The sequence below is a fragment of the Penaeus monodon genome, chromosome 7 (genome assembly GCF_015228065.2).
Source record: "Penaeus monodon isolate SGIC_2016 chromosome 7, NSTDA_Pmon_1, whole genome shotgun sequence".
NCBI classification, from domain to species: domain Eukaryota; kingdom Metazoa; phylum Arthropoda; class Malacostraca; order Decapoda; family Penaeidae; genus Penaeus; species Penaeus monodon.
Genome location: NC_051392.1, coordinates 7,888,081 through 7,906,746, shown reverse-complemented (window position 1 = coordinate 7,906,746; position 18,666 = coordinate 7,888,081). Strand labels below are relative to the sequence as shown.

Sequence of the window (18,666 nt, the reverse complement as noted above, 5' to 3'; positions counted from 1 at the left end):
TGGGGCAAGACTGCGGCGAATTTCTTTCCAGTACGAAGGCCGTGAACGACCTGCTGGAGAAGGCATATCAGTTCGACAAGGGGTACGAGTTACACACCGACAGTGGAATTCCTCCCTGACTCTCTTCCATTACCTGCAGGCCCAGAAGACATTGCCGTTGGTACTGTGCATACCAACAGGTGCGGCATGCCCTTGGACCTGCAGGCGAGTCGGGGACACATCGACTTCTGGAGCAGTAAGACCGGAATGATTTGCCTTCAGTGGTGGATGTCTACCACCCACACCAGCAAGGTCGTCACCCTGCCTCCCAGCCGCCGAGAGTTCAGAAAAGAACTTGTATGAGGATTGCTGCAGCAAGGTAAACATCTAACCTTTTGTTTTTTCTTTTATTCTGATTTGAAATTGCGATTTTCAATGTACTCCTTTTTTTTTCTTGTATTTTTACAGGCGGTCGCCATGGCTCCTTTCGTTGGAATTCTCCTCAGGGTCGCCATGAGGAGGAAGTTCCCAGCAGGCACATGTACTTGTTGACACGCCCTTTCGTCGGTGGCGTCGATGTGCGCTCTACTGGGAACTACCGGCGCAGGAGGGTGACAGGATGTGCAGTTGCTGCGGCCACCTCCCTTTGCCCAACCCCGTGCTTTCAGGCATATCACACCTGAAAAGCATTGGTGTAGAGGGGTATATGTTTTTTTTTTTTTATCAAATTTGAAAAAAAAATACACTAAAATGGGTCAAACACGCCTAATATGGAGTATATACTACAGTATTAGACATAATATCCTTATATGACATATATACGTATACAGTAAGTCTACAATTTTTTTCACTTGTTTCTAGAGTGTAAAAAACTGAGGATGCAAACCAACCATTAGAGTGCGTTGAAACTTCGCACGGGTGGTGAGACGGGCTGCGCGCACTGCCTGCTTGTTTTTCCCGGAACACTAGCTGCATATTTTTCCGACCCGACGCTAAGGGGTTTAATATTGAGAAAGTTAAAGGTGGTTAAAGGAGTTGATGAGTGAATGGGTTAAGGTAGGGTTAGGTAAGGGGATTGGATCAAGTGAAGGATATGTATGCGTCTGAAGAAGAACAGCTCAAAGCAGAAAGAGTGAGATTATGTAAGGATGTCTGATAGGTTGGGAGGTTGGTGAAGGGAGGATAGGTGGGGGAAAGCAGAGGTACGGTCTGCATCAAAGTATGGACAGGACATAGAATGTTTGGAACTGAAAGAGGGACATTACATAGGGAACATAGGTTTGGATCAGAATGTGACATCAGATAGAAGTGTTTTAGAGGTGGATTTAGAGCCATCTATGTCAACATAAATACTGGTGGAATGAATGGAGACATCGTCAACGAAATGGGTGAGGGGAATGTGGGGGGGATATCTGATTTTGGTGGGAAAATAGAGGAGCAAATATGGGGGTAAAGTTTAAGCCATGGAGGGACAGAATGGCAGAAAACGGAAGAGGTTGGAGATGGGGAAAAGGGGATGGGAGAAGAGGGTATACATGTAAACGTGGAGAAGAAGCAAAGGTAGGAAACAGGGAAGTGAGATAGATAGTTTAGTGAGGGAAGTTGGTGAAATCGAGCATAGCATAAGAGAGAGAAAAGGTACGGCGTCGAGATATGGGATGCCTGATTCAATGTACAGGCTCTCAAAAGGGGAGGAAGGGAAAAGGCGCCTAGGGCTAAGCGAAGACAGCAGTGGTGGATTGTATCAGATGAGCTAGGGGAGATTGAGGCAGATATGAATCCATAATCGAGAGTGGAGAGGATCAAAGTAACATGAAGATGGAGTGGAATTTTTGCGATATTGCCCAAGGATATATGGGACAGAGTTTGTAAGATCGGAGGCGGTGGTGAACTTTTTCTTTAATGTAAAGATATGGTCTCGTTAGGAAAATTTTAGAGTAAAAAATAACGCCAAGGAATTTGCCAAAGGAACGGTATTGGAGTGGAGTCCCTTTATAAGAAGAGTGGAGGTTGGGGACCTACATGTGTGCGAGAGAAAAGGAAGGAGAAAGATTTGGAGGTAGAAAAGCGGAAGCCAGATTAGTGGTCCAGGAAGATACTGCTGATACACACACACCTCTCACACACACCTCTCACACACAGACACATCTCACACACAGACAAAATCTCACACAAGACACATCTCCACACAGACACATCTCACAGAACCATCTCACAGACAGGAACATCTCACAGACAGACACACATCTCACAGGGCAGACACATCTCACAGACAGACACATCTCACAGACAGACCATCTCACAGACAGACACATCTCACAGACAGCCACATCTCACAGACAGACACATCTCACAGCAGACACATCTCACAGACAGACACATCTCACAGACAGGGCAAAATCTCCAACAGACACATCTCACAGACAGACACATTCACAGACAGACACATCTCACAGACAGACACATCTCACAGACAGGACAACATCCCCACAGAAAAAGACAAAAATCTCACGACAGACCCCCCCCCCCCCCCCCCCCCCCCCCCCCCCCCCCCCCCCCCCCCCCCCCCCCCCCCCCCCCCCCCCCCCCCCCCCCCCCCCCCCCCCCCCCCCCCCCCCCCCCCCCCCCCCCCCCCCCCCCCCCCCCCCCCCCCCCCCCCCCCCCCCCCCCCCCCCCCCCCCCCCCCCCCCCCCCCCCCCCCCCCCCCCCCCCCAAAAAAAAAAAAAAAAAAAAAAAAAAAAAAAAAAAAAAAAAAAAAAAAAAAAAAAAAAAAAAAAAAAAAAAAAAAAAAAAAAAAAAAAAAAAAAAAAAAAAAAAAAAAAAAAAAAAAAAAAAAAAAAAAAAAAAAAAAAAAAAAAAAAAAAAAAAAAAAAAAAAAAAAAAAAAAAAAAAAAAAAAATCTTAAAAAAAAATTTTAAAAAAAATTAAAAAAATTAAACGACAATTAAAGAAACATTAAAAGCCCAAATTACAAAAATTAAAAGACAATAAAATATAAATTAAAAAAATCTAAAAGAACATTAAGAAAAAATTAAAAAAATTTAAAAAAATTGAAACAATTTAAAAAAATTAAAAAAAAAATTAAAAAAATTACAAAAAACATTAAAAAAATTAAAAAAAAACTTAAAAAAATTAAAAGGACAATTAAACCAACATATAAAAAAAATTTTAAAAAGAAATTTTAAAAGGACAAAACAACAACAAAAAAACCCAACAAACAAAAAAAACAAAAAAACAACAAAAAGCACAAAAAAGGAAAAAAAGAAGAAGAAGAAAAAAAAATAACAGAAAAGAAGAACAAAAAAAAAAGAAGAAAAACCAAAAAAGCAAACAAAGAAAAAAGAAACCAAATTTTGGGAAAAAACAATAAAACCCAAATTTTGGGAAAAAAGTTAAAAACGAAATTGCAAATAGAATTTTAAAAAAAAAAATGATAAAAGGAAAACCAAAATTGAATAAAAAGAAAAAAATTTTTAAAAAGGAAAAACAGGAAAAAATAAAAAGAAAAAAAAAAAAAAGGGGAAAAGCACAAAAGGGAAACCCAAAAGAAAAAAAATTTATATATTTTTGAAAATTTTAATTGTTTTATTATTGGGTTATTTTTAAATGTTATTTTAATTGTTATTTTATAGGGGTTATTTTTTTGGGGTTTTATTATGTAATTTTTGTCTATTTTTTAAATTTTAAGGGGGGGGATATTGGGGATATTATTAAGGGGTTTTCAAGGAAAAAAAGGGGGAGTATTTTTAAAAAAAATAAGCAGGAAAAAAGGGGGGAAAAAGGAAGGGAAAATAGAAAAAAAAAGGGAAAAAAGAAACAAAGTTTAATAAAAAAAGGGGCTCTATATCATAGGTTTAAAAATATAAAGGAAGTAAAATCTAGGAAATAATAAGAAAAAAAAAAAAAAAAGAAAGAAAAAAAATAAATAAAAAAAAGAAAAAAAATACATAAAAAAAGAAGAAGAAAGGAAAAGAAAAAAAAGAATAAAAATTTTGATAAAAAAAACCTAAAAAAGAATAATTAGAAAAAATAAAGAACAAAAACCTTCCCGGAAAATGAAAAAAAGAAAATAAAAAAGTCATAAAAAATAAAATAAAAAGAAAATATATAATATATAGAAAAAAAAAAATATAAAAAAATTTTACAAAATTTTTATTTTAATAACAATAATATAAGAAAAGTAAAATTTAATATATATATAAATTAAATATATATTTTAGTTAAAATATTTTTAAAAGATTAAAAAAATTAAGATAAATTAGAATTTTAAATAAAATAAAATAATAATATATGTAAAAATATAAAATTAATATAATAGATAATCAATAATAAAATAAATTTTAATATAGGGAATTTTATCATATATAAAATATGGAATAAAGTGTATAAATATAATAAATAATATAATTTAATAAAAAAAAATATATATATATATAAATATAATATATTCTAAAAATATTAGATAATAAAATAAATATAGTAAAAATCAAAATTATAATAGGTGATATATAATATAAAAAAAAATTATATATTATTGGGGTTTAAAAAAATAAATGAAAGGGGTAAAAGTTTAATTATATTTATGAAATGTGGAAAGGGTAATTTATATGAAAAGTATATGTACCATATATAATATATTATTATTTAATATTTTTAAAATTTTTGAAAATGATTTTATAGGGAATAGAAATAGCTATTTAAGAATTATATGGAAAAATGGAGTAAAAATTATATTATAGGTACAAAATTAATATATTATAAAAATTAAATATATATATATATATGATAATAAAAATATAAACATTTATTATTAAAAAATTTAGAAAATTTTTATTAGAGTTTTAATTTCCCTTTGGCTCAAAAAAGAAAAAAAAAAAAGGGGGAAAAAAAAAAAATTTTGTCCATTTTTTTATAATTATTTTTTTAAATTTTTTTAAATTTTAATAAAAATTAAATGTTTTTTAAAGGCCAATAATAAAAAAATGTTAAAATTTTGTATATTAACTTTTAAATAAACTTTTAAATATAATTTTTTAAAAAATTTTAAATAATAATAAATATAAATTTATAAATATAAATATATAAAAAGATATTATATAAAATTATATAAATATATATAAAATATTATAGTATTAAATATTATAAAAAATTAATATAATATAAAATATTTATACAAATAAAATTAAAATTATAATAAATTTTATAAAATAAAATATATAGGGATATTTTAAATATAAAAATTAAATATTTTAATAATAATATAAAATATTATATAAATATATATACAATAAAATTTTAATTTTATATAAAATAAATAATATTTTAAAAAATTATATATATAATTATAAATAATACAATATATATATATATTAATAAAATTTTTATATATAAAATTATTATTATATATATATATATATTTTTTTTTTAAATTTTTAATATATATATATATAAAATATAAAATTTTATATATAAAATATATAAAATATATAAATAAAAATAAAATATATTTTAAAATGTGTGTATTTTTATTTATATATATTTTAGTTTATATATTTTAAAAATATAAAATTTTTATATATTAATATATATCCCTTTTAAATTATAAAATATATTTTATATGTATAATAATTGTAAAATATAATTAAAAATATATATTTTTTATATATAAAAATATATATATATAATTTTATTTTCTTAATATATATATTTTTAAATTATATAAAAACCCATTAATATATATTTTTTATATATTTATATAATATATAAAAATATAAAATATAAAATTTTATAGTTATTTTTATATACAATAAAAATAAAACAAATATATAGAAAATATATATTATATATAATATAAAAATTTTAAATATATTTTTAAAAAAATTTATATTTTTTATAAATTTTTTTATATATAAAATTTTATATATATATAATATATATTTTTTAATTTTTTACAAAAAAAATATATATATTTTTTATATTATTATTATTTTAAAATTAAAATTTTTATATTATAAATATTATAAAATAAAATATACTATCTATAATAAATTAATATATAAAATTATTAAAATATAAAAATTATTAATTAAATTTTTTTTATACACTTTATTTTTTATACAAAAAGAAAAAAAAAAAAAACACAAAAAAATCTCCCAAATTTTTAATTTTATTTCCCTCTAAACTTTTTCCCAATCAATAAAATAAAAACTTTTAAAAACCCAATAACAAAAAATTTAAAATTATTATAATTAAACCCAAATAATAATTAAATTTTATAAAAATACACATATTTTAAAAATATCAAATAAAAGATAAATATATATAAAAATAATTTAATTATATTTTATAATCCCCCAATATTACAAAAAATATTATAATAATACAAAATAAAAAAAATATAAAATTATAGTTAAATATATAAAAATTATAAAATTATATACAAAATATATAAATATATATATAATAATAAACATTTAAAATTTACAAATATAATTTTAATAAAATTCACATAGATATACAAAAAAAAAAATTAAATATTTTATACACAATATATACAAATAATATAAAAATAAAAATATATATAAAACATAAAATTTATAACAAATATATAAAAAATATTTTTATTTTATACAACAAAATATAAAAATATATAAAATAAAATAAAAAATATATATAAATATAATATAAAAAAATCCTATATATATATATATAATTACACATATATATACAAATATATAATATATATTATACCCCATTATATTAACATATATAATTATATATATATATAAATAAAATATACAAAAATAAAATTAAATAAAAATATATAAAACATATTAAAATATAAAATATACAAATTTTTAAAAATATATATATATATAAAAAAATTTTATAGTAAAATATATTTAAAATTTTATTTTAAAATATTAAAATTATATAATATTATATAAAATAAAAACAAAAAATATATATATATTAATAAATATAATTATAATTATATAATTATTTTTATATATATATATCTATAAAAAAATAAAAATATAAAAATAAAATATATATATAACTTATATATTTAAATATTATATAAAATATTATATAATTTTAAAATAGATAACTATATATATATATAATACACAATATATAACAAATATATATTTATATATATTAAATATTTAAAAACAATTTTTATTTTAATATATTTTTAAATAAAAAAAAATATATTAAATTTTTTATATTTTTATAATATAAACACATAATATACAAATAAAATATAATATATAAAGTATTAAAAATATAAAAAGATTTTTATATATACACAAATTACAAATATAAAATATATATTATATAAATAAATAAAATATATTTATATATTTTAAATATATATAAATTTTATATTTTAAATATATTTATATATATACCCATATAATACAAACTATTTTTAAATATAAAATATATATTTTAAATATAAAATTTTATAATAAATATTAAAAAATATGTTAAATATACTATAAAATAAATAATATATATAAATATTATTTATATATAATATAAAAGATATATTTTTTTTTTAAAAATTATTAAAATATAAAAAATAAAAAATATATATATATATGTTATATAAAAATATATATATATTTTATATTTTAAATATATAAAAATATATATATTATATATATATAAAAATTGTAAAAAAATAAAAATATATAAAATAAAAATATTTTAAAAAATATAAAAGATATAAATTTAAAAATATATAAAAATAAAATATATATAAAAAATTATATATAAAAAATATATATATGTTAATATATGGGGATTGGGTTAAAAATTATAAAAATATTTATATATATATTTTTTATATAAAAATATATAAAATATAAAAATATGGAATATATATTTGTATATATATATATATATATAATATATATATATAAATATATTAGTAAAAATATATATTTTGTAATATATATTTTATTTTATATATATATATAAATATATATAAAAATATATAACTATAAAATATAAATATATATACAAACAATATATAAAAATATTTTATATATATAAACTTATAAAAAATATATTATTGTAAAACCCAAATATATTATTATAAAATAAAATATAAAAATATAAAATCATATATAAAATTTTAACACATATAAAAAAACTATAAATATACAAAATTTAAAATTTTAAAATATAATAAAATTATTATAAAAAATAAAAATTGTATATATATATATATATATATTTTATATTTTTTTAAAAAATTTTTAATTTAAAATTATAAAATTTGATTTTATATATAAATTATATTTTTTAAAATATATATAAAATATATTTGGTATTATATATATAGATATATATATTTTAATATATATATATATATATATATATATAAAAGGGGGTTTTGTTTGTAAAATTTTAATATAATATATTTATATTTTATATATAATGGTGTATATATAAAATTATTTTATATATATATATTTTATATATTATAATATATATTGTTAAATATATTTTAATATATAATATAATAAATGGGTTATAAAATAGATATTTTATATAGATATTTATAAAATATTTTATATATATATTTTAAAATATTTTTAATATATATGTTTTGGGGGGGGGGGGTTTAATATGTGTTATATATATATATATATATAATATTTATATTTATTTTCCCTAAAATATTATATTATATATTATATATATAATATTTTTTAATATATATATATATGTTTTATAATTAATATTTTATTATATATTTTATATATTTTAAAATATATATAATTAATTATATGGGTATAAATTTATATTGTAATATATATATATGGGGGTATAAAATTTATATATATTTTAATATATATATATATAAAATAAAAATAAAAATTTGGGGTTTTATATATAATATATATATATATAATATATATTTTTTAAAATTATAAAAAATATATAATGTGTAAAATATAAAATAAGATATATTTTGGGGTTAATATATATATATTTTTAATATATTATGTTTTTTATAATATATTATATATATATATTTATTTTTTTAATATATATGTTATTTTATATATATATATAAAATTTTATATAATATAATTAATTAATATATATATATATAAATTTATATTGTTTTTAAAAAAAAATTTTTTAAAAAATTTATATTTATCTATATATATAATATATATAATAAAATTATAAAAATTTTTAAAATTATAAAAATATATATATATTTTATATATAATTTAATATATATATAACAAATATTTTATATTTATTTGTATTTTATTTTTAAAATATAAAATTATTATTTATTTTAAAATATATTATAAAAATAAAAATTATATTATTATTATATATTATATAATAATAATATATATTAAAAAGATATATATATAATAAAATAAATATAAAAGTTTTTAAATATATATAATATATTAAATAATAAAATTATTATTAGATATATAAAATATAAATTAAAAATTATATAATATAATATAATATATAAATAAATTTTTAAAAATAAAATTAAAAAAATATATATATATATTATATTTTATAAAAATAATATTTAAAATAAAATATTTTTTTTATAAAATTTTATAATAAAATAACAAATTTTTTTTATTATTTTAAAAATATAAAAATAAAAATAATATTATATATATAAAATATATATATATATATAAATATATATATAATATATATATATAAAAATAAAAAATATATTTTATATATATAGATATAAAAAATTTTTATAAATATTTTAAAAAATTTATTTTTATGGGATATAAAATATTAATAAAAATATTTTACAAAAAATATATATAAAATAAAAATATAAAATATACAAAAATATTTGTATATTATTTTAATATTAAAATATTTTTATAAAATATATATTTTACAAATAATAATATATTTTAAAATTTTTAATTTTATATATACAAATTTTAATATATATTTAAATAAAATAATATATAAAATAAAAAATATATATAAATAATAAATTTATATAAAAATATATAAATTATAATATATATAAATACAAAATATATAATATATTTTATTAATATATATATATATTTTTAAAAATATTTTATATATATACAAAATATATATATTTTAATATAAATAAAAATATATATATAAAAATATATAAATATTATATATAAAAATTTTCCCCAAATATAATACACAAATAATATATATATATTAAATTATATATAATATATATAAATTATAATATTTTATAATATATAAACAAATATTAATAACAAAAAATATATATAATAAATATTATTTAAAATAAAATAAAAATATATATACAAATATATATATATATATATATATCCAAAATAAAATATTAATTAACACAAATATATGGGGTATATATATATTATATATATAAAAATATATATTATTTAAAATTTTAAAAATATATATATATTATTTTTATATATTTTTTATATCAAAAATAATATATTATATATATATCCACAAATAATTTTTTATAAAATTATATATATATATAAAATTATATTTTTTATAAAATATATATAAAATATATTTTAAATTTTAAATAAATAATTTGGGATATATTTATCTAATATATATAATATATATTATATATAAAAATATTTTATTTTTATAATGATTATTTTATATATATTATATAAAATCAAAATATAAAACCCCAAAAAATATTATATTTTTATATATATATATAATATATTTTTGGTTATTTTATTATATACAAAATAATATAAAATTTTATATATATATATTTTATAAATACTATAATAATATATAAAAATTTTAAAAATATTTTATAAAATATATATATATATATATATATATATATATATCTATTATATATAAAATAAAATATATATATATATATACAGAATAAAAAATTAAATTATAATAAAACAAATAAAATAAAATTAAAAACAAAATTAAAATTATAAAATATATAAAAAAATTTTATATATATATATAATACAAAAATATATTATAAAAATATTTTAATATATTAAAATATATATATTTTATATATAAAAATATAAAATATATATATTAAAAAAATAAAAATAAATAAAATAATAAAAAATAATTTTAAAAATACAAATAAAATATAAATATACAAAATATTTTTAAAATTAAAATATATATTTTATAACAAATATATATATTTTAATATATAAAAATTATATATAAAATATATATTAAAATACCAAATATAAAATATATCATATATATATTATTATATATATATACAAAAAATTATAAAAAATAAAAAATATTTTAAAAAATTTTATATATAATTATCCCAAATTAGATATTATATATATATATTTTATAATAAAAATTATATTTTATATCATTAAAATATTTTATAAAATTTTATCCTTATATAATAATATAATATATTTTAAATATATATAAAAATTATATATAAAATTATATAAAAATTTTAATATAAAAACATATATATAAAATATATTTTTAATTATATATTTATAAAACCAAATGATATATATTTAATAATATATATTTTTATAAAATAATAAAAAATTATAATACACTATATATACAAAAATCAAATATAATAAAATATATATAAAAATTTATATATAAAATTTTCAAAAATATATATTATATATATACAAATAATAATATATAATATATATAAAACAAATATATAAAAATTATATCCCAAATTTTAAAAATTTTAAACAAATAATATAAATTTATATTAAATTTTATATATATTTTTTGTAAAATATAAAAATATATATAAATATCTATAAAATATATCTAAATTTAAAATATATTATATATAAAATAAAAAATAATAAAAAAATATATAATATATTATAATATAAATATATTATATATATTTTCTATTAAAATTATTTTATAAAATAAATATATATATATTTTAATATAAAAATTATTATTTTAAAATATTTATTATATATATAATAAAAATATATATATATATATAAAAATAAATATATAAAATATATAAATATATATATATATATAAATTTATATTATATATAAAATTTATAAATATAAAATATATATTTAACTAATTAAAAGTTTTAAAAAATATTATATTGATATAAATTATATATATAGATAAAAATAATATCTTGTTAAATTTTATATATTAGAAAATAAATTATATATATGGGAATATAAATATTTTTATATAGATATAAATATTTATAATAAAATTAAATATATATATTATAGAAAAATAAAATATATTAGAATAAATTATATTTAGATTAAATTTATAATAGAATAAAATATATATATAAAAGATAAAAAATATTAAAATATAGATAAAAATTATATATTTTAGTTTTAAAATTATTAATATAAAATATATATATATATATATAAATATAATATTTAATTTTTAATATAAAATATATATAAAATATTTATATATATTAATAAAATTTATCTAATATATATATAAATATATATAAAATATTATAATATATATATATATATATAATATATTTTTATATTAAAATTTAAAAATTATTATATAAATATATAAAATATATATAAAATAAAATTTTTTAAAATATATATAAATATATATATATAAAATTTTTAATAATATATATAATATTTTATTTTAAATATCTATTATTATATATAATATAAAATATTATAATATATTTTTATATATATATATATATATATCGGACATAAGCTAACGAAACACCTTACGACTCTGACCTCCCTCTCGTTTCCGCTGCCGCGAACTTGGATAAATTGAGTCTGCCCGATGTTGTTTTGAATTTTTTTTTGGCGTCGGGGGTGTATGCACCCTCCAAAAATTCTTTTTTTTCGTTTTTTTCCAATTTCCAGGGATTACTTTGTTTCCCCTTTCAGTTCGGTAGTTTGGCCCGGGGGGCTTTTCCCAAAATTCTTACATGTACCACCATGGCGTAGGAAGTGCCATGGTGACGAATGTTCGTTGATCCTGGCGTTGAAACCACGGCCCGTTTCACTAAAGTATGCTTTTTCGAAACCCGTTTTAGGGTATCCCGGAATAAAAAATGTTAAGGGTTTTTCTGTCTCATTTTATATACCCTTTTCTCCGGAGTGTTTTTCCCACTGAAATTGCCAAGGTACCCTGCTAAATCGCGGGGAAAAATACCCCAAATGGAAAGTAATACAAAAAAAAAAATTATTAAAAAGGGTCGATTTTGGGGAGAATGTTTCCGCCTTTTTTTAGGGGGTTTAGAAAAACCTTTGGGGTTTTATTTTTTCATAAAAGAATTAATATATAGGAAACTTTATCCTGGGGAAAATCGGGATGCAGATCCTCAAGTGCTCTGGGGGAAAAAACCCCAAGAACAAAACACCATATTTTTTGGGGCAGAGTAGTAATGGATAAAAACCCATTTTTATTAGTAGGCTTTCCTGTATACAAAAAGGAAAAGTAGGCTATCGTCATCCCCCCCCCCGGATCAGTTTTGGGCCCCGGGAAAAGGGAGGTTCTGATCCTCTTCCCTTTCCCGGACGTGGACGGATTAAAACCGTGTTTGATTATGGGTTTTAAGCCCAAATTTTGACGTGGACATCAAATTTCCCTAACCCAAGCCAAAATTTGGGGTCTGCCGTTATTTCCCTTTTTTAAATTTTTCCCCTTTTCCCGCGTCTCCCCGAACAGGCGGGGCCCTGATTGGCCCCTCGGGGGGGGAAACCCGTGGAAAAAACCACTAATCTCCCGGTAATTTTTTTTCCCTGTAAACTCGAATAGCCGACGGTTTTAGGCTAACTTCAAAAAATCACGAAGTTTTAAAAGCAGCAGAAGTTTGGGATCTATCATGGGGAGCGGTTTACCCTCCACTTTCTCGGACTGCTCCCCTTTTGGGGTAAAGAGAGATTTTACATCAAAAAAAGGGCCCAAACTTTTTAGTTTTTGTATTTTTTTCGGATTTATTTTTGACAGATTTTATCGAAACCGGGTCAAAAACAAATTTTTTGTATTGTGAAGATATTCATATTAAAACCCTTTCCTTTTCTAATTTGCACAGGGAAAAAGGGACATAAAAAAAATAAAAATTTTTATATAATTTTATAAAATATAATAATTTTAAAATAAAATATATAAATTTTATAGAAATAAAATTTTAAAATAATTTAAATAATAAAAATAGAAAAAAATTTTTAAAATAAAAATTAAAAATAAAAAAAATATTTTTAAAAAATATTAAAATAAAATTAAAATATATATAATATATAATATTATATTATATATATAAAATATATATAAGGAGGAAAAATAAAATATTTGAAAATATAAAATAAATAATAAAAAAAATTTTAAAATATATATAAAATTATAATAAAAAATAAATATATAAATATTATAATTTTAATAATTTTAAAAAAAATCAATAATAATATAGAATAAAATAAATAAATTATATTATATATAAATTTTATAAAAAAAATTTTTATATAAAAAATTTTAAAAAATATATAAGGAAAATTATATAATATTAAATTATTAAAAATATATATATATATAAAAAATTAAAAAATATAAAAATAAAAAAATATATAATATATATAAAAATTAAAAATAATATAATAATAAAAATATTTAAAATAAAAATTAAAAAAATATATTTTATAAATAAATTAATATATATAATAAATATAAAATAAAAATATAAAATAAAATATAATAAATATATATATATATATTTATATTATAATTTTTATAATAATAAATTTTATTATAAAAAATATTTTAAAATATATATATATATTAAAAATAAATAAGAAATAATATATATTATATAAAATATTATATAAAAATTTTAAAAAAAATTGGGTAAATTAAATATAAATAATATAAAAAAAATTATATAAAATATATATAAAATATATAATTAAAAATAAAATAAATAAAAAATAATATATTAAAAATATATATATAAAAATAATAAATAATAAAATAAATAATAAAAAAAATAAAAATATATATATTTGAATTAATAAATATAATAATTAAAAAAAAATTATATAAATTAAAAAATATAGTATAAATTAAATAAAATTATAAAAATAAAAATTAAAAAAATATATTAATTTTAATATAAAAATAAAATATAATATATATATTAAAAATAAAAAATTTTAAATTTTAAAATTTTAAAAAATATTAAAAAATATAAGGAAAATATTAAAATAATAAATATATATATAATTTATAATATAAATTAAAATAAAAATAAATATAAAAAATATAATATATATATTTAAAATAAAAATATATATTTTAAAAATATAAAAAAATAAATATATATTTAATATAATAAAATAAAATGATAATAAATATGGGAATAACTATAAAAAATAAATAAAAAATTAAAATTTTAAATTTTAAATAAATATAAAATAAAATAATAATATTTTATCTTTTAAAAATATAATAAAATAATTAATATATTTTAAAAATTAAAAAATATATATATTATATATAATTAATATAAAAATATATATAAAAATAAATATATATTAATAAAAAAAATTAATTTTTAATAAATAATAAATATAAAAATATAGATATATATTTTATAATATTTTTATAGATAATTATAATATTAAAATATATTTTTTAAAATGAATAATATTTTATAAAAAATAATATATATATAATTAAAAAAATTTTATAATAAAATATATATATATATATATATATATAATTATTAAAATATAAAGGGTTTTATTAAAAATATAGATATATATATATATATTTTTAAAATAAAATATTTAATAAATGATATAATAATATAAAATATAAAAAATATTAATATATATATATAAAATCTAAAATATAAATATTATATAAAATTTAAAATAATATATAAAAATATTATTTATATATAAAAATAAAATAATATTTATATATAAAAATATATATATTATATATAATATAAAATAATATTTTATATAAAAATTATAATAAATAAATTTTATATTTTAATATATATATTTTTATATTTTAAATATATATATATAATATATATATTTAAAAAATTTTAATATAAATAATTTAAATAAAATAAAAATATTTATATATATAATATATAAAATTATAATATATATAAAAAAAATTTTAAAAAATTATAAAAAAAAATATTATTATATAAAAAATAATATATATATAAAATTTTTATATAAAAATTAAAATAAAATATTTTATATATAATATATAAATAAATATAAAAATATAAAAATTATATATAAAATATAAAAATATTTAAAAGTAAAAAATAAAATTATATAAAAATAAAATAATAAATTTTATATATATAATAATATATATATTTTTAAAAAAAAAATATATAATAATTATAGATATATATATATTTATATAATTTTTATATATTCTATAAATAAAATAAATATATAAAATATATATATATATATGATAATATAAAATATAATATATATAAAAAATAAAAATAATGGAAAATTAAATATATATATATATAAAATAATTAAAAATTTTAAATATAAATATAATTTTATAATAAAAATAAAATATATAATATAAATATTTTTATAAATATAGATAAAAATATATATAAAAATATTAAAATATTATTAATATTTTTATATTTAAAATATTATATATAATTATAATAATTAAAAATATAAATATATATTTTAAAATTTTAATAATTTTTAAAAATATAATATATATAATGATAATTTTTATATAATATATATAAAAAATTATATATTTTATATATAAAATATTTTAATAATATTTTAAAAATATAAAATTATTTTATTATATTATAATATATATAAAATAAAATATAAAATATAATATAAAAATATAAAAATATAATATATAATATATAAATATTTAAAATAAATTAATTAAAAATATATATAAAAATATATAATATTTATATATTATATATATAAAATATATAAAATTTTATAATATTATTTATATATTTTATATATATAAATAAAGTTTTTATTTAAAATTAAAATATTATTTTAAAATTTAAATATAATATATTAAAGTTATTTTAAATTAAGATGAATTTTATTTAATTATGGTTTTTATAGGGTTAAAAAATAAAGTAATAATAAATTAATAATTTTTTTTTATTATTTTTATTTTTTTGATATTATTAAAATTTATATTTTAATTTTTTGAAATATTTAAAATAATTATTTTATATATTATTTTATTTTTTAATAAGAATTAAAAAAAAATTTATATAAATAAAAATATCTTTTTTTTTTAAAATATTATATTTTTTATATAAAATTTAATTTAAAAGAAAAAAAATAATAATTAAATTAAAAAATATAATTTATAAATTTTTATAAAAATAATTTAATTTTTAAATTTTTTAAATAATATTTTTTAATTTAATTTTTATTTAAAATTTTATTTTAATTTAGAAATAAAATTTATATTTTAATTAAAAAAAAAAAAAAAATATATATATATATAATTTTATTATATTAATTAATAATTATTAATAAATATAATAAAATTTAAATATTAATTTAATTTAATTATTTAATTTTATATTTAAATTTTTTATATAATACCCAAAAAAAATTAAAATTATAAAAATTTTAAAATTTTAATAAATTAAAATAATTATTTTATTATTTTTTTTTTTTTTGTTATAATTTATTTTAAATTATAGATTTTTATTTCCCCCAAAAATACTTTTAAAATTATTTTTTAAATTTTAAAATATTTAATATTTTAAAATAAAAAAACTTTAAAATTAATAATTATATAAAATAATTTATTAAAATAAAAATTTAATTTAATTATTTTATATTTTATTTATTTTTAATTTAAATTTTTATACCCAATGATTAAAAATTAAATATAAATTAAAAAAAAATTTAAAACAAAATTTTAGTTTAAATTTTAAATTTTAATTATTTTAATTATAAAATATTAAATATAAAATTTTAAATTTATAACAAAATTTTAAAAAATAATTTTATTAATTTTTTAAAAAATATTTAAAAATTTTTTTAAAAAAATTCATTTTGGGCGCCAAAAAACATTTTAAAAATTTTTTGGTTGTGACAATTGGGCCCCGGGGGCCCCAAAAATTTTTCCCTTTCCCCTTTCCCCCCAACTAATGGTTGTTTTTTAAGGGGGAAAAAGGAAAACTGGCCCAATTTCCCCCCTGAGGGAATTCCTTGGCCCCAAAGGGTTTTTTTTTACAAAACCATTTTGGTTTTGGGCCCCAAAAAAAAAAAAAAAAAAAAAAAAAAAAAAAAAAAAAAAAAAAAAAAAAAAAAAAAAAAAAAAAAAAAAAAAAAAAAAAAAAAAAAAAAAAAAAAAAAAAAAAAAAAACAAAAGCAAGTTAACAAAGGGGGGGGGGGGGGGGGGGGGGGGGGGGGGGGGGGGGGGGGGGGGGGGGGGGGGGGGGGGGGGGGGGGGGGGGGGGGGGGGGGGGTTTTTTGGTTAAACCTTAAAAAATTAAAAAAATTTTAAACCTTTTAAGGAAATTTTTCTCCCGGTTTAAACCTTTTTTAGGGTTTACCTTTTTTTGTTTTGGTTTTTGGTGTTTTTTTTGGTTTTTTTGGGGGTTTTTTTGGGGTTTGGGTGGGGGTTTTGTTTTTTTG

The 18,666-nt window shown here is 15.3% G+C and overlaps 1 long non-coding RNA gene across 1 annotated transcript in view; it reads right to left on the bottom strand.

Moving 5' to 3' along the window:
* Positions 1-869: 869 nt before the first annotated feature.
* LOC119575034 overlaps positions 870-18,666 on the bottom strand; it is a 70,929-nt gene continuing 53,132 nt past the window's right edge. The window contains exon 3 of the long non-coding RNA XR_005228938.1: positions 870-971. This is a non-coding gene — a long non-coding RNA (uncharacterized LOC119575034). The remainder of the gene's footprint in view (positions 972-18,666) is intronic.